General features: G+C 37.1%; 1 long non-coding RNA gene across 2 annotated transcripts in view; it reads right to left on the bottom strand.

The window, feature by feature from the left end:
- Positions 1 to 4,773: 4,773 nt before the first annotated feature.
- Positions 4,774 to 24,435, bottom strand: part of LOC125964269 (uncharacterized) — a 41,324-nt gene continuing 21,662 nt past the window's right edge. Inside the window, exons 2-4 of one of the 2 annotated variants that reach the window (XR_007477148.1) lie at positions 7,984 to 8,082; positions 6,817 to 6,855; positions 4,774 to 6,092 (exon numbers count right to left, since the gene is read on the bottom strand). This is a non-coding gene — a long non-coding RNA (uncharacterized LOC125964269). The remainder of the gene's footprint in view (positions 6,093 to 6,816; positions 6,856 to 7,983; positions 8,083 to 24,435) is intronic. The other variant, XR_007477154.1, reaches the window with a different exon arrangement.

Genomic DNA, 24,435 nt, shown 5'->3' with positions numbered 1-24,435 from the left:
AAGATTCCTATGCAGTTAAAAGAAAAAATAGAAGATACAATAGTTGGGAAGACAGATACAAAACTGTAATTACTTTCAGGTGACATATAAAATCCAACAGAATTAACAAATAATTAAAACTAGTAAGAGAGCTCTGTAAAGTTACCAGACACAAGATCAATTTATAAAAATCAATAGCACCAGTCTGACACATAAAGAGCTAGATGTCATCACTACCATCCTCCCAAGAAAAAAAGCTGAATAACTGAAAATCAACAATTCTTCTTAGATCCATCAAAGAATTAAGGCCACATCACTATCTGCTGCCCCATTAATATAGAGAATCACAGCTTACCAAGAACAGAAGCCCAGGAGCTAAACATTGCCACTGAAGCCAGTACCAACAGAACACAAACTATAAATGATGAACTGCAAGAGGCTCAGTGCAGCTAAACTTAAGAGTTAAAAACTCCAGGGGGCCTTAGAGGAACCTCCACACTTTCCTGAGCTTTTGCTCCAGGAGCCCTACCAGGTTCTCAGAAGTGAGAACTGGTGAAAAATTCTTTCAGATTTTTAGCAGGGGGAGAAGGAAAAGTAATCATTTTGAAATATGCCCAGAGCATTCTGTTCTCCTTAACAAAAGGCTGTCCTCAAGGGAAACAATATTACCTAACCATACAGCTTGGGTTTTACAAGAGCCCAGTCAACTTTGAGAAAGAGAAATACTCAACTCCAATCTCCCCTAGACTTCCATGTGGGGAGAGGAAAATACCCAAATCCAACCCTCACTAGCCTTCCACATGGAGGAAGAGAAATACCCAACTCCAGAGCCATTTAGTTTTTCCTGTCTTATCAAAGGAAAAAAAATCTATAAAATGTGTGAAGGTCACAGCTCAGGGGACAAGCACACTAAAAAAATGAGACCTAATTATAGGACTATAAGATGCTTCCCCTTCCCTCACACCTCATCATCACATGAATAAGGCTGCAGTATAATAACAGGGGATAACAGACAGAAGAACTGGAAGCCTCAGAACCAATTTAAGAAGGAGTCTCTAGGGAAGCCCAAAACATCCAAGGAGACAAAAATAGACACTAGAGGAAATTTTTGTCTCTGACACCTAAAGCTACAGCAGTAAGCATACCCTAACTAATAGCCAGAGAGTGTAAAACCTCAGATGAAAGGCCTATTTACCTCAGTTCCTTTCACCCAATACACAATGTGTGGCTTTCAACCAAAAATTACAAGGCATGATAAAGGCAAAAAAATAGTCTGAAAAGACCAAAAGCATCAGTACCAGACTCAGATAGATCAGAAGTTTTGGAATCATCAGATCAAGAATTTAAAATAACTGGAAAAGGGGAGAAGGATAAATTAGGAGATTGGGATTGACATATATAAACTACTATATATATAATGGATAACTAATAAGGATCTACTGTGTAGCACAGGGAACTCTACTCAGTACTCTGTAATGACCTATATAGGAAAAGAATCGAAAAAAGAGTGGAGATATGTGTGTGTATATATATATATATATATATATATATATATATATATATAACTGATTTACTTCACTGTACACCTGAAACTAACACAACATTGTAAATCAACTACAATCCAATAAAAATTTAAAAAAAGAATTAAAAATAACTATGATAAATATCCTAGGGCTCTAATATAAAAAATCGACAACATGTAAAAACAGGTAAGTAATATAAGCAGAGACATGTAAGCCTTAATAAAGAATCAAAATTAAATGCTAAAAATCAGAAACACTGTAAAAGAAATGAAGAATGCCTTTGATGGACTCATCAGTAGACTGGACATGGCCAATAAAAGAATTAGTAAGCTTGAAGATATGTCAATATCTGAAAAGCAAAGAGAAAAAAGAAGAGAAAAAATGGAATAGAATATCCAAGAACTATGTGACAATTACAAAAATTCAATGGGAGTAGCAGGAGAAGGAGAAAGAGAAAGGAAAAGAAATTATGAATAATGGCTGAGAATTTTCCAAAATTAATGACAAATATCAACCACATATTAAGGAAACTCAGAGAACAAGTATAATAAAATTCAAAAAAATCTATACCTAGGCATATCATATTCAAATTGCAGAAAATAAAGACAAAAAATCTTGAAAGAAGCTGGAAATAAAAAACGCCTTACCTACAAAGGAACAGGATAAGAATTCTCTTCAGAAACCCTGCAAGCAAGAAGAGGGTAGAGTGATACATTTAAAGTGCTGAAAGAGAAACCACCAACCTAGAATTCTCTATCCAGCCAAATTATTCCTCAAAAGCAAAGGAGATTTTTTTGTATATGGTATTAGAGAATGTTCTAATTTTATTCTTTTACAAGTAGCTGTCCAAAAATAAACTCAAAATGGATTAAAGACCCAAATGTAAGACTGGATACTATAAAACTTCTAGAGGAAAACATATGCAGAACACTCTTAGACACAAACTGAAGCAGTGTTTTTTTGGATCCGTCTCCTAAAGCAAAGGAAACAAAAGCAAAAATAGTCAAATGGGACCTAATTAAATTCAAAAGCTTTTGCACAGCAAAGGAAACCATTGACAAAGAAAAAAACAACCTACTGAATGGGAGAAGATATTTGCAAATGATATGACTGATAAGGGGTTAACATGCAACATATATAAACAGCTCATACAACTCAACATCAAAAAAACAAACTCAATTAAAAAATGGCCAGAAGAACTGAAGAGACATTTTTCCAAAGAAAAAATGCAGATGGCCAACAGGCACATGGAAAGATGCTCAACATTGCTAATCATCAGGGAAATACAAATCAAAATGACAATGAAATATCACCCCACACACATCAGAATGGCTATGATCAAAAAGAACACAAATAACAAATGTTGACAAGGATGTGGAGAAAAGGGAACCCTCATACACTGTTGTGGGAATGTAAATTGGTGCAGGCACTGTGGAAAACAGTAAGGAGGTTTCTCAAAAAACTAAAAATAGAACTACCATATGACACAGCAATTCCACTCCTGGATATATATCCAAAAAAACCAACAACACTAATTCAAAAAGATACATGCACCTCAATGTTCATAGCATTGTTATTTACAATTGCCAACGTATAGAAGCAACCTAAGTGTCCATCAACAGATGATGGATAAAGAAGATGCGGTAGATACACCTACAAAGGAATACTACTCAGCCATAAAAAAGAATGAAATTTTGCCATTTGCAGCAACATGGATGGACTTGTAGGACATTATGCTATGTGCAATAAGTCAGACAGAGAAAGACAAATACTGTATGATATCACTTATATATGGAATCTTAAAAATACAACAAACTAGTGAATAAAACACAAAAGAAGCAAACTCACAGATATAGAGAACAAACTAGTGGCTACTAGAGGGGAGAGGGAAAGGGTATGAGGCAATATAGTGGTAGAGGGTTAAAGAAAGTTTATTATGGGATTATATGAAATTGTGTATGTGACACTTTTGAAAATTGTAACGCACCACAGAATTTAAAGAATCTTTCATTCAAAAAAAAAAGTGAAGGAGAAATACTTCTTAAACAAAGATTGAAGGAATTTGTCTCCAATAGACCTGTCTTATAAGAAATGTTAAATGAAATTTTGTGGTAGCCATCCTTTAAGACTGGCCCCCAGTGATTCTTGCCTCCTGATATACATGGCATTGTTTGGTTCCCTCTCTTAACTCCACAAGTTTTCAGATCAAAAGAAACTGTACTCAAAGAACTGTACTTAAGGAAATATACCCAAGAAGCCTCATCACCTCTGGACCTTATTTAGATGAGATTCTGGACTTCAAGCTGATTCTGTAGTGGGGTGAGATTTAGGGGAGTCTTGTGAGAAGGATGAGTCTATTTTGCATGTGAGAGCGACATTAATTATTGGCAGCCAGAGGGTGAACTGAGGTACTCAGCCTCCAAGATGGCCCCCAGTGATTCTTGCTTCCTGGTGTAGTCACCTCTCATACTGAGGAGAGCTGTCTTGTGCAATCAACAGGATATTGCAGGAATGTTGGAGTGTGACTTTTGAGACTAGGTCATAAATAACGTTGCAGCTTCTACCTTGCTATCTCCTGGATCACTTGCTCTAGCATACATCGGCCTCCATGTTGTAAGGATATTCAAGAAGCTCTGTCACAAGATTCATGTGACAAGGAACTGATCTGCCAACTGTCAACATCAACTTGTCAGCCATGTGAGTGAACCTACCTGGAGAGGAATCCCCCAGACCAAGTCAAGCCTTTAGATGACTGTGGCCCCAGTTGACATCTTGGTTACAATCTCATGAGAGACCTCAAGACAGAAACCATTCAATTAAGATATTTTTGAATTCCTGATCCACAGAGCTGAGTGATAATATTTATTTTTTAGCCACTAAGTTATGGAGTAATTAGTTATACAGCAATAGATAACTAATTCAGATTTCAATAAAAATTCTAGAAGATTTAACAATCACATCATTGAAATTACATGAAATAAAGGTTCATGAAAAACTAATCTAATTTTGAAAAAGATAAGTAAAATGGAAGAACTTCTTTCCCAGATATTAATACAATCTACAAAGCTATAGTAATAAATGTACTATGCAATTACACAGAAACAAATACACAATGTAACAGAATAGAAAGTTCAGAAACAGAAATTGATGTCTGATAAAGGCAGCACCATAAATCAATAGAAAAAAATAGATTACTTTCCAGATAGTGTTAGGAAAACTAGCTCAATATATCCAGAAGAATAAAGTAGTATTCCTTGATTTATGCCATACACACAGGGGAATGCCATCTGGAATAAAGTCTCAAGTGTAAAAGGCAAATTTTAAAAGCTAACAGAAGAAAATAAAAGGAAATATCTGAGTGATTTTAGGGTTGAAAGGACTTCTCAAGCAAGACCTAAAAACACAAAACATTTTTAAAAAATGGATTTATATACATCAAAATTGAGAACTTCTGCTCACAAGGACGTCATAGGCAAAACTGACAGTTGACAGACCAAAGAAAATATTTTTAGTGTTTAAAACCTGCTAAGGAATTAATATACGGCATGTATAAGAAACAGTTGCAAACGAATAAGAAAAAGACAGGAAACCTCAACAGAAAAACAGGCAAAGGACGTAAGTAGGTGAATCATTTAAAAGGAAGCCCAGGGACTTCCATGGCAATCCAGTGGTTAAGACTTCGCTTTCCAAAGCAGGGAGTGCAGGTTCAACCTCTGGTTGGGGAGCTAAGATCCCACATGCCTCATGGCCAAAAAACCAAAACATAAAATAGAAGCAATATAGTAACAAATTCAATAAAGACTTTAAAAAATGGTCTACATCAAAAATAAATAAATAAAACTTAAAAAAAATAAAAATAAAAGGAAGCTCAGTGGCAAGTAAGTATAGAAATCAGAGAAACACACTAGAATCAGAGAAATGCCAATTTCAACATTGATATATACTTTAACATTAATCAAATTAATAAAAATTAAAAATCAGGGACTTCCTGGTGGTGCAGTGGTTAAGAACCCACCTGCCAATGCAGGGGACATGTGTTTGATCCCTGGTCTGGGAAGATACCACATGCCGCGGAGCAACTAAGCCCGTGCGCCACAACTACTGAGCCTACGCTCTAGAGCCTGCAAGCCACAACTACTGAGCCCACGTGCCACAACTACTGAAGCCCGTGCGCCTAGAACCTGTGCTCTGCAACAAGAGAAGCTACCACAATGAGAAGCACGCACACTACAACGAAGAGTAGACCCCGCTCACTGCAACTAGAGAAAGCCTGAGCACAGCAACGAAGACCCAACGCAGACCCAAAAAAAAAAAAAAATCAGATAACAGCAATTGTAGGTAAGAAAGTAGAGAAATAAGATTTCTCCTACTCTACTGGCAGGAGTGTAACTGAGGCAGTATTATGGAAAATAATCTGGTGGAATTTAATAAAATCAATGTACAAATTATCTCATGTTCCAACAATCACATACCTGGGTATAAGCATCAAAGAAACCAGGGCACAAATCAAAAAGCAACTTACATGAAGATATTTATCACAGTGTTATTTTATAGTTGCAGAAAGTTGAAAGTTACTTTAGGTGCCCATCTCTGGGGGAATAGATAAGTAAATGCAAAGTGTACATAATCTGAAATATTACACTATATATTACTAATATACTATACTATACTTAAAAACAATACAGCAGATGCATAGATAGCAACAAAATAGAGTTAAACATACAGTGTTGAGTGAAAAAAAGTTGAAACAAAGCAATAGCTATAAACCAATAACATTTGTATAAATTAATGCATAGACACACACAAAAAAATAACACTTTATTGTATCAGGATATATAACAAACACATTAAAGTAAAAGTGTGGGTAGAAGAAATGGAACAGAGTTGTGGATAATGAAAATAAAAATAAGTAAAATGATACAGCAGAGGAGATATGGTCAAATGATGACAGAGTATCATCAACTGAGGAAAATTATTAATTAAATTATATATCTGAGTTCCAAATGAAATGAACTAATAATAATAAAAAACTGGAATAATAAAAAAGCAAAACTGATAATAATGACAAAAAATAAAAACAGTGCAATTTACCATATTAACAGATTAAAGGAGAAAAACATAAGTATCTCAATAAATGCAGAAAAGGCATTTGATACATTCAACTACTTATTCATGATTTTTAAGAAACAAAAATCTGGAAAACTGGGATTTAAAAGAAACTTTAGCAAGTATCTAGACAATTCTATATCAAGCATCATAATTTATAGGAAACATTAGAAGCATGCAGATTAAAGTCAGGAATGCACCAAGATACCTGCTAGCATTGCTCCTAGTCAGTATTATACTGGAGGCCCTAACCAACGCAAAAAGGCATGATAATGAATAAGTATGAGTATTTTAAAGTGACAAAATTGTCATTATTTGAAAATCATAATCATTTTCATAGAAAATCCTGAGAGATGCAACCAAAACTCTAGGAATATAAGAATTCAATGTATGAAATTTAATTATATTACTATTTATAAGCAAATAAATTCATAATAGTAATTAAAGAGCTGAAAAAAATGAAGAAATACATCATATTCATGTATTAAAATACTCAATTCTTTGAATTTTAATTACATATAAATTTAAGATAGTAAAAAAAAAACAATTTAAAGACACTAAAGGTTTATGACAAATAAGAAGCAGATATTTTTAGATTCAGTAAAAAAAAGAGGGGGGGAAAAAAGAAAAAAAAGTCAGCAATTCAACAACAACAACAAAATGGGCAAAGGACACGAATTGTCAATGCACAGGGAAGGAAAATTAAAAGGCCAATCACTTTAGGAAAAGAGTCTCAATCTTGAAGTCAGCCAAAGAAATGCACATTTGAAAAAAAAAAAGCCCAGAAGATACTATTTCCACCCAATAATATCTATCAAGCTTTCGTTAAAATGGGAGGAAACAGGGACTTTCTGCTGAAGGCAACTGGTGGTAGTTAGTAAAATAAAAAATATGCAGACACTTATATGTAGACCTCTTAAAGAAACTCTTAATATTTGTGTTCTAGGATACATGAAGATGTTCACTACAGCATGATTTTTAACAGTGAAAACTGGAAACACTCTAACTATCCCCCAGTAGCGGACTGGACAAACAAAATGTGGTGTATTCGTAAGATGGGTCTATACAACAGCCAAAAGAAATAGATCATGTCTACCTACCTCTAATCAATATTAAACAGATTTCATATATATAATATTGAGTAAGGAAAACTACAGAATTATAGGCACAGTATAATACCATGTACATAAATTAAAACCACACAAAACATACTATATTTGTTTATAAACATAGATAAGTAAAGTACTTTTATAATTGTTAGTTTTTGTGCTCACATATCCTGATCTGGCTCTGGATGTACACAGGGGCATATCGTAAAGTAAAAATGGGGAAACAGTCTACAATATGACTCCAACCAAGATTAGTGTATACTTACATTGGTAGGCAATGGAGGCTGAAGATGCTTGAGCAAGCTGTCACATGGTTTGAGCTGTAATTTGGGGAGTATCCATCTTTCCAACTTGTGTAAAGGAAACTGAAATGGAGAGAGGATTTGGGAGGCTATTAAAGGAATCTAAGCAAGAAGTAATGTACTATATTAGTAAATGGTAAGTAGTGATAAACATGGAAAGAAGATAGTGAATCTCATTTCTACCTCCTTCATCATCATACCCAAACACCAAAGGTACTTGAAAAATGTGAACTGAGTACAAAATATATGATCTTAATCCTTAGCTCCTCAATAAAAATATTATCAATAATTTTGCAAGTTAAATAATTTTTGTATGTAACTGTGCATAGATGAATTTTAAGTCATTTGGGTATGAACTTGGCATTGGTATTTTGCATATTCATCTACCATCACAAAAATATGAGGGTTTGTTTACCCATAGTATCCACAAAATTAATATCTATTTTTCTCAGATTGAGACATTTATTAAAAAAATAATAAAAACTATGACTTATTACATGCCAGTCACTGTGGTAGGCACTTTCCATATACTTTCCTATCTAACCTTTACTTCAGCACTGTAAAGCAGGCATTACATTATAACCCCTCTTAACTGACAAGGCAACTGAGGCTCAAAGATAGGAAATAACCTGCCCAACATCAGAGTAAAGCTAGTAAATGGTGATACTGAGATGCAAACCAAAGTCTGTGTAATTCCAAATCTGTGCTCTTTCCACTACCATCCTAATGTCTTCCACTAAACAACATCATTTATTTAGCTGTAATATAAACAAAATCCTCAGTTCCAAGTAGCAATGAATGTTGACAAGTCACCCATTATTAAAACATATTTGGGACTTCCCTGGTGGTCCAGTGGGTAAGACTCCAGGGGGCCCCAATGCAGGGGGTCCAGGTTCGATCCCTGGTCGGGGAACTAGAGCCCACATGCATGTCGCAACTAAGAAGTCCACATGCTGCAACTAAAAGATCCCACGTGCCGCAACTAAGACCCAGTGCAGCCAAAATAAATAATAAAATAAATAAAATTAAATAACAACCTCTTGACCAAAGAGGTATTTTTAAATTTTTTATTTTTTATAAATAAGTGTTTATTTTTAATAAATAAGTAATTATGATACGTTATGCTATCTCTTTTGGAGTTTTTAAGAACAGCTACTTAACCTCTTTAAACTCCAGTTTTTGAATGGTGTTAGTAATACTATTTATCTCACAGGATTTTTTAATCATTTGAGATAGTTTTAGTTACTGTCTTAATTTAGAAATCAATTGAAATTAAATGAGATAAGACATTTAAGCATTTAGCAAAGTGTCTGGCATGTAGTTGAAGCCAAATAAATATTAGCAGCTTTTATTACCTTATTATTATATTTCATAAATATTTTACTATTAATAGAGTTTTACAACACAAGAGAATTATATTCTCAGTACTCAATATACAATCATGGAGCATCCACCATCTCAAATTCAAAGGTATTTACGAAAACATTATATCTTCATTTAATTAAAAATATAGGAATCATCTAACAGCTCAACGGAACACTGGAATCATGCACAATACTTGAAGTTCATAGCAATTAATTTTTTCAGTTAGGCTGACATCTAGTGGACATCTGTAGCCATCCGAAAGATTTAAAATACCTACTTTAAAAAAAAAAACCCTAGCAACATTCCATTAAATAAAAGACCAATATCTAATGTAAATGTTTAAAATGAAAAAGGAAAATCAAGTTGAGTATTGTTTGCCAGGCACTGAACTAAATGCTTCCCCAAACATCTCACTCACTCATTTGTTCAAAGTGTTTGGTATCTGTTGTATGCTAGACAATTATTATACAGAATTTTTAAAAAGTAGATATGATCCCTTTCCTTTTAGAGTTCACAGACTAATAGGGATGAGTTATCAAACAATTATATAAATTAATAAAATTATAAATTGTGTTTAGAGCTATGAAGGACATTAGAAGAGAATCCTTAACCCTCTGAGGAAGTGATTTGTGAACCAACTTCTTATTCTTTAAAAATATGGGAATCGGGCTTCCCTGGTGGCGCAGTGGTTGAGAATCCACCTGCCCGTGCAGGGGACACGGGTTCGTGCCCCGGTCCGGGAAGATCCCACATGCCGCAGAGCGGCTGGGCCCGTGAGCCATGGCCGCTGAGCCTGCATGTCCGGAGCCTGTGCTCCGCAACGAGAGAAGCCACAACAGTGAGAGGTCCGCGTACCGCAAAAAATAAAAAAATAAAAAAAAATATATATATATATATATATATATATAAATCATCTAACAGCTCAACTGAACACTGGAGTTATGCACAATACTTGAGGTTCATAACAATTAATTTTTTAGGTTAGGCTGACATCTTCTTATTCTTTAGAAGTTGGTTCACATATCCCCATCACAAATTTAAGACAGAGGGACAGCATGAGTGCAGGTCCTGAGGTGGGAAAAGGTTTGGTGCCAAAAGAATTGAAAGAAGGTCAGTGTAGCTAAAGTTGTAAGGGAGACAACAGTACCAGATTAGATTAGACAGGTGTATATGGGGGCCAGATCAAGCAGGGCCTTGTGAAAGAATAGGCCATGTAACGAATTCAGGATTTATCATTTTATCATAGGTATCATAGAAGCAATTTGAAGTATTTAAACAGGGAAAGATGTGATAAGATATATGGTTTTAAAAGAACATTCTGACTCCCTGGGGAAGTGAAATGGAAGGAGATGAATGTGAATGTAGGGAAAGCAATTAGGGCCAATTAGGAGAGTATTTAAATAGCCCAAACAATACATGGTTTGGGCTCAGACTATAGTGGTTGCTGTCAAGATGTATTGTGAAAGCAGATTCAGATCTTGGTGATGAATTGGATATTGAGAAGGAACCAGGCATGAGGGACAAGAAAGCATTGAAAATATTCCCAGATTTCCATCTTGAAAAACTGAGCTGGTTGAGGTATTAAGGTGAGAAAGAGTAGAGAAAGAACAAATTTGCAAGTACAACTAAGTTTTTATTATCAAAGAACAACTCAGAGACATTTAGTTATTTACCTACAAACAAAATTTTTAACATACAGGGAGACAGTCATTAGACTGCTATCCAGGAACAAGGGCAAAAACTGTACTTATGAGGAAAAAACTGCAGTCTCAGAAGATTGAGTTGTGTTTGCACATCTTTAGTGGTAAACTAATTAGCTGACAGCAAAGAGGTCCATCTAGGCAGTCTGTCCTTGTGAAGGTTGTCCAGGGATAACAAAAAAAAAACAATTTAAATTGTATTGGATTTTCCCCAAACCCTGAGAGTTTGCTGTGTAGCATATGTGGCAGGCTGTCCAAGGGTAATGTCTATCAAGACCCTTCCATTAGCATCTGTACCTTAGCTGAGCCAGGCCTGCATCATTTCTCTAATGAGTATTTCTCAACTCCCTGGTTTTGCTCAAAACAAACTCCAAAAGACAAAAATTTCACCATGAGTGTTTCAGTTCCTTTTTCTGACTTATTATTATCAATTAGATGTCAACTCAAGATAATAGATGTGAAATAACATTTTAGGTCTCTAGATTCAATTCTATTGATCTGGCTGACTAGATAAACAAGGAAAAATCATGCAAGATCTGTAGGACAGGTTATAGATTTTGTTCTTTATTCTAAGAATATTGAGAAACCACTAAAGGTTTGCAATCAAGTGAGTAACTTGATTAGAATCTGAATTTTATGATATTTATGAGACAATTGGAAAGTTGCCACTGACCCAGTATTTGCCAATATTAAGGAATTATTATTACTTTTGTTTTGGGTATGATAATGGTATTGTGGTTACGTTTAACCAAAAAAAAAAAAAAAGAGTTCTTATCTTTTAAAGAATTACATGCTGAAATACTAGTGGATGAAATGAAAATAAAATTGAAAGTCATCTGTGTATATATAGACATATATGAGTGGAAGCAATATCTGTGGTATAAAGTGAGAAGAATAGAGGAATAAGGATGATGCCTTGAGGAACTTCATCTATTAAAGATGAAGAGATGAGGATGAGCAAAGAAACCAAAGAGTATCTACTTGAGAAGTAGAAGGAAAATCAGAGGGGTGTTATGTCATAGAAGCCAAAGGAAGAGAGGTTTCAAGAAGGAAATAATACACATAAAGTGCTTAAAACAGTGTCTGGCATATGGTAAATGCTCAGTAAATACTGCATGATGATGATGGATAAGAAGGAAATAGTGCGGAATAAGTAATGGTAAGAGGTCAAGACAGAGAAATCACTGGTGACCTTAAGGAGAATAATTTTTGTGGAATGGGGGTCGGGGGAGGAGTTACATTAGAGTGGTTTCAGAGGTAAATGGGAGGTATAGACATTGAGACACTAATTAGAGATAATTCTTTTAAGATGTTTGACATGGGAAGGAGATAAAAAAGGCAGTGGTTGGAATAGGACTGTGAGAGTGGAAAGAGGCAGTATTTGGTTTCGCAGCAATCGGGGAAGAGGAGTTTAAAAAAAGGAGAGACCTAAGCATGTTTAAATATTGGAAAGGAACTTGTAGAAAGGGAGAAAATGAAAATATAGGAAAGAAAGGGGTAAATATATGGACCCTAAAAAGGTGGGAGAGGTAGGATCCAGAACACACAGGGAAAGGACTGATATTTGATGGGCAGAGGGACATCTCTTTTACGATAACAGGAGGGGAGAAATGATAGGAACACATGTAGGCAGACTGGAATGGATGTTTTCATTCTCCCTTCTCTAGGAAAACAATTCTCTGGAGCATATTCAGTGGGCTTTAAGTATCCAAATCTGTGGAATTTCCTGTTCTCATTTTCTCATGCAATATTTGATATTGTAGGTCATTCCTTTTCTTACTCCCTACTCCCTTTTTAAATATATTTCAAGTAGACCAAAAAATGCCTTAAAAAATAGAATGAATGCCTGTATAACTAGCTTAAAAAATCCAAATGAAGCTCTAATTCATTCTCTTCTCTCCTCTCACAGATAAACACTATTTTGAATTAGGTGTTTTTTCATTCCCATGCTTGTTTTTATTATTATTTTTTTCCCTTATTTTATTTTTCATTTATTTTTTATATCTTTTTTTTTTTTTTTTTTTTTTTTGCGGTACGCGGGCCTCTTACTGTTGTGGCCTCTCCCGTTGTGGAGCGCAGGCTCAGTGGCCATGGCTCACGGGCCCAGCCGCTCCGCGGCATGTGGGATCTTCCCGGACCGGGGCACGAACCCGTGTCCCCTGCATCGGCAGGCGGACTCTCAACCACTGCACCACCAGGGAAGCCCTATATCATCTTTATTGGAGTATAATTGCTTTACAATGTTGTGTTAGTTTCTGCTGTATAACAAAGTGAATCAGCTATACGTATATATATATCCCCATATATGCTTGTTTTTATAATTTTACCATTTACATGTACTGTATATGATACATATGTAAGACATATGAATATATCTTTAAACAATGTACAGAATTAATGTGGATATTTTAGTCTTTCAACGACAATCTGTGAGAGGTAAATTTTCTCAATCTTTGTCTGAAAAGTGTCATTATTTGGAACTATTAAGTGATACTTTAGTTGTGTATTAAATTCTAAGTTTATTGGTTTTTCCTCAGCTCCTTGAAGATACTGTTTAATTAACTTCTGGCTTCCACTGTTCTTGAGAAATCTGTTGCTACTCTATTGCTAATCCAATAGTTATTTCTTTGCAAGTAACCTATCTTTTATATCTGATTCCTTTCTAGATTTTATCTGTTTTTTTGCAGTATTCCAATTTGCTACAATGTGCCTAGAGTATACTTCTTTTTATTTTGCTTGAGACTTCTGATTATTGACCTTGAGACATTATTTCATCAATTCTTTCAAAGTTTTGAAATTATCAACCATGATCTCATCAAACTTGTCTGTCTCCTTCTTTCTTATCTTGCTTTCTGGAAATCTTATTGGATAATATATTGAACTTTCTCACCCTATCATTTTTCTTAATTCATACTTTTCATTCCTTATTTCTTCATGCTGCCTTTCTGTATAATTTCCTCAGAACTATCTTCATTTACTAATATCTCTTCATCTGCATCTAATAAGCTATTAATCAGTCCATAAGATTTTTATTTTAATGACTGTATTTTAAATTTCCAAATGTTCTACTATTTTTTAAAATCTGTCTTTTCTTATTTTCACAGTGTCTTACTCTTTTCTTCAAGCTTTAACCTTCCTTTCCTTCTCACTGTATATCTCCTGATGGAAATCTTATCTATCACATCTACGCAAATACTCAAACAATTGTACCTTTAACCTGGTGTTCTTTCCCAAGCTTTAGTTACATATTTCCAACTGCCTTCTAAACATTATTAGATGTCTCCTGTCTCATGCTCTAGGGTTTACCTGACTACTCTATGTGTAGTAGAGTAATAATGTGTCCTTTCTGTGACTTTCTATAACACTTATCTGTTCTGTTCAATTAATACTTGGCATCACACAACCTCACAGTGTAGGTTTTCTTTGCACGTGAACAAAACTAGATTATATGCCCTCGGAGCACAAGGATCACATTTTGTGCTTCTGAGTAAGACTTGTGGATATCCTTAACTCCAGCACAATCACTAGAATGCATTCAAAACTAGACTTTCTTAGATTTGACTTTCCATAAAATCTTATATGGGTCTGTCCTTTGATAGAAGGGGCAATCTTATATTGGTTGGTGTACTGTATTGAATTTACCAAAGGGATTGCTCATAATAGGTGTCTGTTAGGGATTGCTCATAATAGGTGTCTGTTAGTTGATCTGACTGGTAAGCAACAGGTAAGTGGGTCTTTTTGAAATTTTCCTTGGGAACTTAAGAGTTTAAACTTACACCACTGCATTTGATGATATTGTCTCCTTATTCCCATACTTCAAAGCATCAGTGAATAACTGATATGTACCTGTCAGTATAGGAAGTTTATTGCTAGTAAGAGTCATATTAACCTAAATTACAACAATGTGGGTCAACCTGTTATTTTACTCTTTCTTTTAGATTTCATCTCAAGTCACAAAGTAGTATCATTAACTAAAGTATAAAACAAAAGTATAATCAAGCAGAATGAGTGGAATGAGTATTCAGTTCTTCCAGTGAAAACTTGGGCATAAAGACCAAGATATTTCTAGAAATACTTTGAAAGAGAATAACATTGCTGTTAACCTAGCACTTTTACTCAGGAACAAAGAAGGTGGCAAATTAAATTATTCCAAGATCCTAAGCATAACAGGAGAGAAATTATGTCATTTTGAGGTGAGGGAAAGTTTTGACTTTTTGGCCAATATCTATGGCAAGTCATGTGGATTGTGTCAGAAGCTGCTTTGTTTTTTTTACTTGAAATATAATGCAGATTTAATGATCATATTAATCCTTAAATATGAATTACTAGACAAAATTAATTAGGTATTTTACTCTCACATATTAATATTAAATTTTTGAGAAGAAACTAGTTATTTTTTCTTTTTTCTCCTCCCTATCTTTTTTTTTTTTTGAGGTACGCGGGCCTCTCACTGTTGTGGCCTCTCCCATTGTGGAGCACAGGCTCCGGACGCACAGGCTCAGCGGCCATGGCTCATGGGCCTAGCCGCTCCGCAGCATGTGGGATATTCCTGGACTGGGGCACGAACCCATGTCCCCTGCATCGGCAGGCGGACTCTCAACCTCTGCGCCACCAGGGAAGCCCCCTCTCTATCTTTTATACAACAAATACATTCCTATTGTAAAACACTAAAGCAGTTTTTAAGTATATACAGTTAAATGTTAAAGTTCTTCTTTATCCACCCAGTCTCTTCCTCTTTGTCTCTTTCTCTATGTGTACCATTCTGTACCAATGTGGGTATGTAAATTTTATGCTTATGTATAAATATATATATTCTTTTATAATAAATAAATGGAATCACACTGTAGGTATAATATATGACTTGCTTTTTTTCTCTTAACAACATAATTGAGACTTTTTTTCCATTTTAGTACATATTTATCTCCATCATTCTTTTAACAAGTGTATATTATTCCAAATTATGAATGCACTATAAGTCATAAAACTATTTCCTTACTGATTAATATTTAAGTTGTTTCCAATTTTTTAGTATTAAAACAGTGTTACAAAAATATCTTTGTATACTTATCTCTGTACAAACATGTCTTTGGATAGATTCCTACAGGTAGAATTGCTGGGTCAAAGACCTTATACATTTCATATGCTGATAAATAATTATCATCCCAAATGTCTTTATCAATGTATAACTTCCTTCAACAGTATATGAGAGTACTTGTTTTCCTACATCCTCTACACTGAACATTAATCCTGACTCTCTGTTTAATTCTCTACTGAAAATTAGAAATAATAAAAGCAATATAAGTTTGTAGGGAGACAAAGGAAAGGTAAAAAAATATGAGTTCTCATTATCTCATCTTTCATATAATAAGTTAATAGACAATGTCTAAGATTGAAACCAGTAGTCAAAGGAGGGGGGGAAAAAAAACTCATACAAAAAGATTCCAATGACTCCAAGAGGGGTCCTTTAGGATCTAATACCTCCTGCAGAAAAGAAATAATGAAGTTTAGCTATTCATTTTTCATTCTAGTTTTTTGTTTCTGTTAAATTCAAGTAAACTTAATTTAATGCCTTTTATAACTGTCCCTTTCTCTTTTTTATCTTTCCTTCTGTGTCTCTCTCACTCATTCTTCATCTGTATTTACATAGAAAGAGATTTTCACCAAATGTTTACACTGGCTATTTCTGGGTGGTGGTTCTGGGTTGCTGGTTGCTTTCTTCCTTGTCCATTGCTTTGCCATTTCAATATTTTTAATGAGCATGCATCATATTTATTAAATCAATAAAATTGTTAGAGTACTCTAAAACTAAAAAATTAAAATATGAAAGAAATGTTATATATAAGTGTGTATACACACACAAACACACACACACACACACACACACACACAAACACAAGCAAACAGACACACACAGGCTGAAAATCCAAGCGGTAAAGAAAGATACAAAATGAAAAGTGAAAGACTTCAACCCTTCCCACTCCTTGCCCCACTGTACTTTTTCCCCAAAGATAACCACTGAAAAAAAGTTTCTTAAAATTATTGCATATACAAAGTACTTATATATACTTAACAAACACATTCATTTTTTATTTACACAGACTCACACATTGTTCCGCATGTTGTTTTTTTTATTATTATATCTTAGAAATCTTTCCATATCAGCACTTTCAGATACACATATTCACTGCCAGTCCTTGCTGCCACATTCACATAGTGTTAACAACACTTCATGAATAAAGAATTCTAGCAGACCAATGAGAGAATAAGGTAAGTTTATATGGAAGCTTCCAACCAATGACACTGAAAATGATGAGAGAAGGAAAGGGCAATCTATAGTTCATCTTCCTTTCAGTCCTTCCTTATTCATCATTAAGCCAAAGGTACAGAATATTGGTAGAATGTGCATATATCAAGAAATGAAATTTTAAAAACTGAATTAGATTTGTACAGCATTTCTACTACTTTGGTAAGAATGAAATAGAAATGTATGGACACACTAAGAATTACAAATTGTGTAATTTCAATGGTCTTATATTTGAGTTTTAAAACTGGCATTTACAATATGAAGATGCAAGGTAAAATTCATGCTAATAATCTAAATTTTTATTTATTTATTTTTTGCTTAGAATGACATTAAGTAGCAAATTAAAAACACTATGAAAGTTGAGAGACCACAGAAGAAAGGAAAAAGTTTTCTACTTTTGTACCTTTGACACTTTTCTCCTATTTCTTGAACAAGGAGTTCCATACTTCCATTTTGTACTCTGCCCTGCGAGTTATGTTGCCTACCCTGTTCAGTCTAAAAACTGAAAGGAAGTTGCAGTGCAGCAGAAAGAACACAGGAGACTTTCAGTTCTTGCCGCACAGAAGCATGGCAGATATTGATAGTTGCTTGTCCTATAACTCTTCTCCACTTCTTGTTTGCTAACAGTACCCCCATCTTGTTCAGCATGACAGTGTGCCTTGTTAAAAAAAAAATGGGTATTTTTCAACAGCGCACACTGCATTTATCAAACTCTATTGCTTTTAGAAGGAATCAAATGACCCACGTCTGGTCAAAGAGATGCAAATAAAAGTTTACTAGGTGGGGCTTATGAAAATGCTATTTTCTTGATTTAAAAAAAAAAAAAGAGAAAGCAGACTCAGTTGCAAGTACCTTTTGATTTCACCTTTCATCTTTTTTCTGCCTTTAAGACATATGTAATGCCTAGAAGTATAGGAACCATCCTGAGATATGGGGATGAAAGCTACATGCTACAAATAGCAAAATAGAAACATAGAAAGCTGCCAACCTCTGAACTTCTTAGCAGGTGAAAAAATGAATCCCTATTTTAGTAAGTCACTGTACCCAGGTTTCTGTAACTTAAGCTGAACACAATCAATTCCTAACTAATACAGTCAGACCAGATAACATGAAAGCTCTTCCATTACAAACACCTAGTAATGCTATGTAGAGTGAAAAAAAAATTTTTTAACACATATTTGAGTTTGCAAAAAAAGAGAGAAATACTTAGGTGTCAGAAATAGAGAAAGCACTGAACACTGGAACTCTGAGCACACAGTATGATCCTATCCTGAGTGGGAAGGGGGTTGGATGAGGAAGGTAGCTTTAAACTCATATGGTAGCTGGAGATAAGAATTTGGGCCCTTGGTGCATGCAGAAATTAGAAACTATGAGCCCCTCCTCATGCCCTCCCCCCATAAAAAGATCTGGGAAGTTCTGTACCCTCAGTGATAAAGTCAATCCCTGGCACAGCAAGATGACAAGGAAGATTTTCTGTCATGGAATAAGCTCTGAAAAGGGTGGCGAGAAAGGTCTCCCAAGAGAATTTATAATCATGATTTGTGTTCCTACTGATAGGGTTTCAAATTTACCATATCTGAATGATCTTAGAACTTCTAAGTCCAGAAAGAAATTCATATAAAAATTGGTCACTGCAACATTTTTTGTAAGTTTGAAACTGTTTCAATATTTTTAAAAAACGTTTTCAAAAAGAGGATGGGTTACGGTTCAACACAGCAATATAAGAAGATCATGAACTCACCTCCTCCCATGGACATACAGTCTACAGCTACATATGGAACAATTTCCTCTTTAAAAAAAAAAAAGCCCTAAAGGCTGGCTGAACAATGACTACACATCAGGAAAATGAGAAGAAAAACACATTGAAATGGGTAGGAGAGGCTGGGACAAAATCTCACCATAAACTCCACTCCCAGCATGCAATCCAGAATCAGGAGGGAATTCAAACCCAGAGCTGAGGAGCGCAGGGTTGGAACCCCACATCCAGCAGCCCAGCTTTTAAGACCTGCACTTGAGAGATGAGCCCCCAAAATATCTAGTTTTGAAAACCAATGAGGCTTGCATTCACCGAACCCACAAGACTCAGAATTGGCTTTTAAAAGGCTTGAGTGCTAGGACTCATCCTCCCCAGGGCCCAGCACAGAGACAGACAATAACAAAGTGAACGAGGCTCACTCTACTTATGTTAAAGCACTAGCCTGACAGGCAGGCATCTAATTTAACTCACACATGTAGGAGACTGCTGAAACCTTTCCTGGGGACAGAGACTGGTGATGCCATCTTTATACTCTCCCTCTGCCCTGCTCTAGCCCCCTAGGGGACACCACAATCTCTTTTTTTTTTCTTTTTCCAGTGGGTACCATCTTTATTCTCCCCCCTCTACCTCACTACAGTCAGTGGGCACCATCTTCACGCTGTCCCTCTACAGTGCTCCAGAGTACCAGTATCTCCCAGAAGGGAGTTTTTACACATGTCTGAAAGCCTGATTTGTACAGCTACTGCCCAGGGGATGCCCCTTGATTGCTGACTCTGGAGGCCAGGGGAGTTTGTGTTCCTGGGCCTGAAGGGACTGTAACAATCAGAGAGACAGTTCTAGGAAGGCTACCACCCTGGTGCATTGTCCAGACAGCAGACTGAAACACAACCCCAAGTGTGTGAAAGGAGTCTATTTGCTAGTCCAGGAGCTTTAGCCTGAGGTGCACGCCTCTGCCTTGACACATATCTAGTGGCCTAAGGAAGTGCTCGCAGGGAATACAGGCCAGTGGATGGAATCTTTGCACAGTCCCTCTGCCTTACTCCAATCACCAGTATCTTCCAGAAAGGAACATATACCTTTGTCATATACCCCAATTTTTGCAGCTTCTACACAGGACACCTCTACATGGCCTGGCTCTGGTGGCCAGTGGAGCTTCTGCTTGCAAGTCACACAAGACTGTAATCAACAGAAAAAGAGTTCTTAAACAGATACCACCCCCAGAGCACAGAAAGAGGCAACAAAGTTCAGTCTCTGTGAAAGAGGCCTATTAGCTAATCATCATACATGCAGCCTAGAAGCAGGCTTCTAGTTAAACACACATGTAAGGGCTGACTGTAATCCCTGCCACAGACCTCACAGGGCAACTGCTATCTTTGCACTCTCTCTCTGCTATGCACCAGAGTGCTAGTATCTCCTAGAGGGGAACTCTTACACATATCTGGTCCCTTGGTTTTTATGTCTAGTACCCAGTTTTTGAGGATACTGTCCAGGTGACACCCCTTGACTGCTTGCTTCTTGTGGCAGGGGACTTGTATGTACCAATCAGAGACACAACTCTTGACAGGCTACTATCCCCAAGGTACTACACAGACAACAGACTGAAAGACATTCCCAGGCTTTTTGTGAAAGAGGCCTATTTTCTTGTCCTGGAGCTTTGGCCAGATGGACAAGCTTCAGGTCTGGCACACACCTAAGGGCCTATGCAGCTACTCTCAGAGAACACGGCCCAAAGGATGCCATCTTTGTGGTCTTCCTCTGCCTCGCTATGTCTCACCAGTATCACAGAAAAGAGTTTATACACTTGTCTAGAGCCCTGATTTTTATGACTGCCACCAGGGGAGACCTCCAGATTACCAGGTTCTGGTGACCAGTGGGGCATACACTTGTGGTCCCACAGGACTGTGTATATTTGCATATTTTAAAAGCTGCTGTCTGAGGGTCTGGCTTCCAATCAGCCTGAACCTACATGCTGACTGAGATCCTCCCCTCTGGGACTTTGACAAGTGTTGGCACACCCTTGACTACTGAGAACTATTTAAAATATAATAGGCTCCTTGGATAATCACAAAGGTTTGAGAGACAACCAACACCTAGGGCAGGGTTGAATGACAAATTTCATCTCTTACATGAAGCCACTATTTCTAGAATGGGAGAGGTGGTTATTGCATCAAATGCATAGAAACCAACAGAAAGAGTTAACAAACAACAAAACAAACAACAAAACAAACAACAAAATAAAACCTCAGAAAAAAAACTTTAATGAAATAGAGATAAGTAATTTATCTGATAAAGCATTCAAAGGATGGTCATAAAGATGCTCACCAAACTCAGGAGAAAAATGGATGAACACACTGAGGACTTCAAAAAATATTAGAAAATACAAGAAAGAACCAAGCAGAAGTCACAGAGTTGAAGAATACAATAACTGAACTGAAAAATACACTAGAGTGGTTAAACAGCAGGCTAGATGAAACAGAAGGAAAGACCAGTCAACTTGAAGACAAGGCACCCAATCAGAAGAACTCACCCCATCAGAGCATCAGAAAGAAAAAAGAAGAGAGGAGACCTTCAAGATGGCAGAGAAGTAAGATGTGGAGATCACCTTCCTCCCCACAAATACATCAAAAATACCTCTACATGTGGAAAAACTCCTACTGAACACCTACTGAATGCTGGCAGAAGACCTCAGACTTCCCAAAACACAAGAAACTCCCCACGTACCTGGGTAGGGCAAAAGAAAAAAGAAAAAACAGAGACACATAAATAGGGATGGGACCCACACCTCTGGGAGGGACCTATGAAGGAGGAAGTTTCCACACACTAGGAAGCCCCTCCACTAGTGGGGACAGGGGAGATGGGGGGGAAGCTTCAGAGCCACAGAGGAGAGCACAGCAACAGGGGTGCAGAGGGCAAAGTGGAGAGATTCCCACACAAAGGATCAGTGCCGACCAGCACTCACCAGCCTGAGAGGCTTTTCTGTTCACCCACCAGGGCAGGTGGGGGGTGGGAGCTGAGGCTTGGGCTTTGGAGGTCAGACCCCAGGGAGAGGACGGAGGCTGGCTGCATGAAGACAGCTTAAAGGGGGCTAGCGCACCACAGCTAGCTGGGAGGGAGCCCAGGAAAAAGTCTGGACCTACTGGAGAAGCAAGAAACCATTGTTTTGGGGTGCGTGAGGAGAGGGATTCCTGCTCTGTGTTCCCACAGACAGCACAGAACTGCCTAAGTGAGCTCCAGAGATGGGCACGAGTCACAGCTCTGATCTCTGACCGCAGAGATAGGCATGGACCGCTAATGCTGCTGCCGCTGCCACCAAGAATCCTGTGTGCAAGCACAGGTAATGAACCACAGCCCCCTGGGAGCCTGTGCAGCACATCACTGCCAGGGTCCCGTGATGCAGGGACAACTTCCCCGGGAGAACACACGGTGCACCTCAGGCTGTTACAATGTCATGCTGGCCTCCGCAGGCTCACCCCGTATTCCAGTTATGACTACCATACCCCTCCCTCTCCCCAGCCTGAGTGAGCAAGAGAGCCCTAATCAGCTGCTGAGTTAACCTCCTCCTGTCTGGGTGGGAAACAGGCACCTGAAGGTGGCCTATATGCAGAGGTGGGGTCAAAACGAAAGCTGAATCCCAGGAGCTGTGCAAACAAAGGAGAGAAAGGGAAATTTCTCTGTGAAGCCTCAGGAGCAGTGGATTAAATCCCCACAATCAACTTGATAAACCCTGCATCTGTGGAATACCTGAATAGACAATGAATGTTCCCAAAATTGAGGCAATGGACATTGGGAGCAACTGTAGACTTGGGGTTTGCTTTCTGCATCTGATTCATTTTTGGTTTTATGTTTATCTTAGTTTAGTTTTTAGTGCTTATTATCACTGGTGGGTTTTTTTTATTGGTTTGGTTGCTCTTCCTTTTTTTTTTTTTTTTTTTGCTTTTTTCTCTTTTTGTGAGCATGCATGTGTATGTTTCTTTGTGTGATTTTGTCTGTTTAGGTTTGCTTTTACCATTTGTCCTAGGATTCTGTCTGTTTGGTTTTTTTTGTTTTTTTTGTTTGTTTCTTTGTTTCTTTTTATGACTGTGTATGTGTATGTTTCTTTGTGTGACGTTGTCAGTTTAGTTTTGCTTTTACCATTTGTTTTGGCGTTCTATCTGTTCATTTGTTTGTTTTTCTTCCTTTTCTTCCGAGCCATGTGGCTCGTGTGGCTGGCAGGGTCTGGCCAGGTGTCGGACCAGAGCCTCTGAGGTGCTAGAGGTGAGTCCAGGACATTGGACCACCAGAGACCTCATGGCCCCACATAATATTAATCAGCATAAGCTCTCCCAGATATCTCTGTCTCAACACTAAGACTGAGCTCCACACAATGGCCAGTAAGCTACAGTGCTAGACACCGCATGCCAAACAACTAGCAAGACAGGAACACAACCCCACCCATTAGCAGAGAGGCTGCCTAAAGTCATCCTAAATTCACAGACACACTAAAACACAACACTGGACAAAGCCCTGCCTGCCAGAACGACAAGATATAGGCCTAACCACCAGAACACCAGGCATCAATCCACTGCACCAGGAAGCCTACACAAGCCACTGAATGAACCTCACCCACTGGGGACAGACACCAAAAATAACAGGAACTATGAACCTGCAGCCTGAGAAAAGGAGACTCCAAAAGCAGTAAGCTAAACGAAATGAGAAGACAAAGAATACGCAGCAGATGAAGGCACAAGGTAAAAACCCACCACACCAAACAAATGAAGAGGAAATAGGCAGTCTACCTGAAAAAAAATTCAGAGTAATGATAGTAAAGATGATGTAAAATCTCAGAAACAGAATGGAGAAAATTCAAGAAAAGTTTAACAAGGACCTAGAAGAACTAAAGATGAAACAAACAATGATGAACAACACAATAAATGAAATTAAAAATACTCTAGAGGGAATCAATAGCAGAATAACTGAGGCAGAAGAACAGATAAGTGACCTGGAAGATAGAATAGTGGAAATAACTTCTGCAGAGCAGAATAAAGAAAAAAGAATAAAAAGAATTGAGGAAAGTCTCAGAGACTTCTGGGACAACATTAAACACACCAACAACGAATTATAGGGGTCCCAGAAGAAGAAGAGAAAAAGAAAGGGACTGAGAAAATATTTGAAGACATTATACTTGAAAACTTCCCTAATATGGGAAAGGAAATAGTCAGTCAAGTCAAGGAAGTGCAGACAGTCCCATACAGGATAAACCCAAGGAGGAACATGCCAAAACACATATTAATCGAACTACCAAAAATTAAACA

The sequence above is a fragment of the Orcinus orca genome, chromosome 1 (assembly GCF_937001465.1).
Source record: "Orcinus orca chromosome 1, mOrcOrc1.1, whole genome shotgun sequence".
Taxonomy (NCBI): domain Eukaryota; kingdom Metazoa; phylum Chordata; class Mammalia; order Artiodactyla; family Delphinidae; genus Orcinus; species Orcinus orca.
The sequence above is the reverse complement of the archived record's forward strand: the minus strand, read 5'-3'. Positions and strand labels throughout refer to the sequence as shown.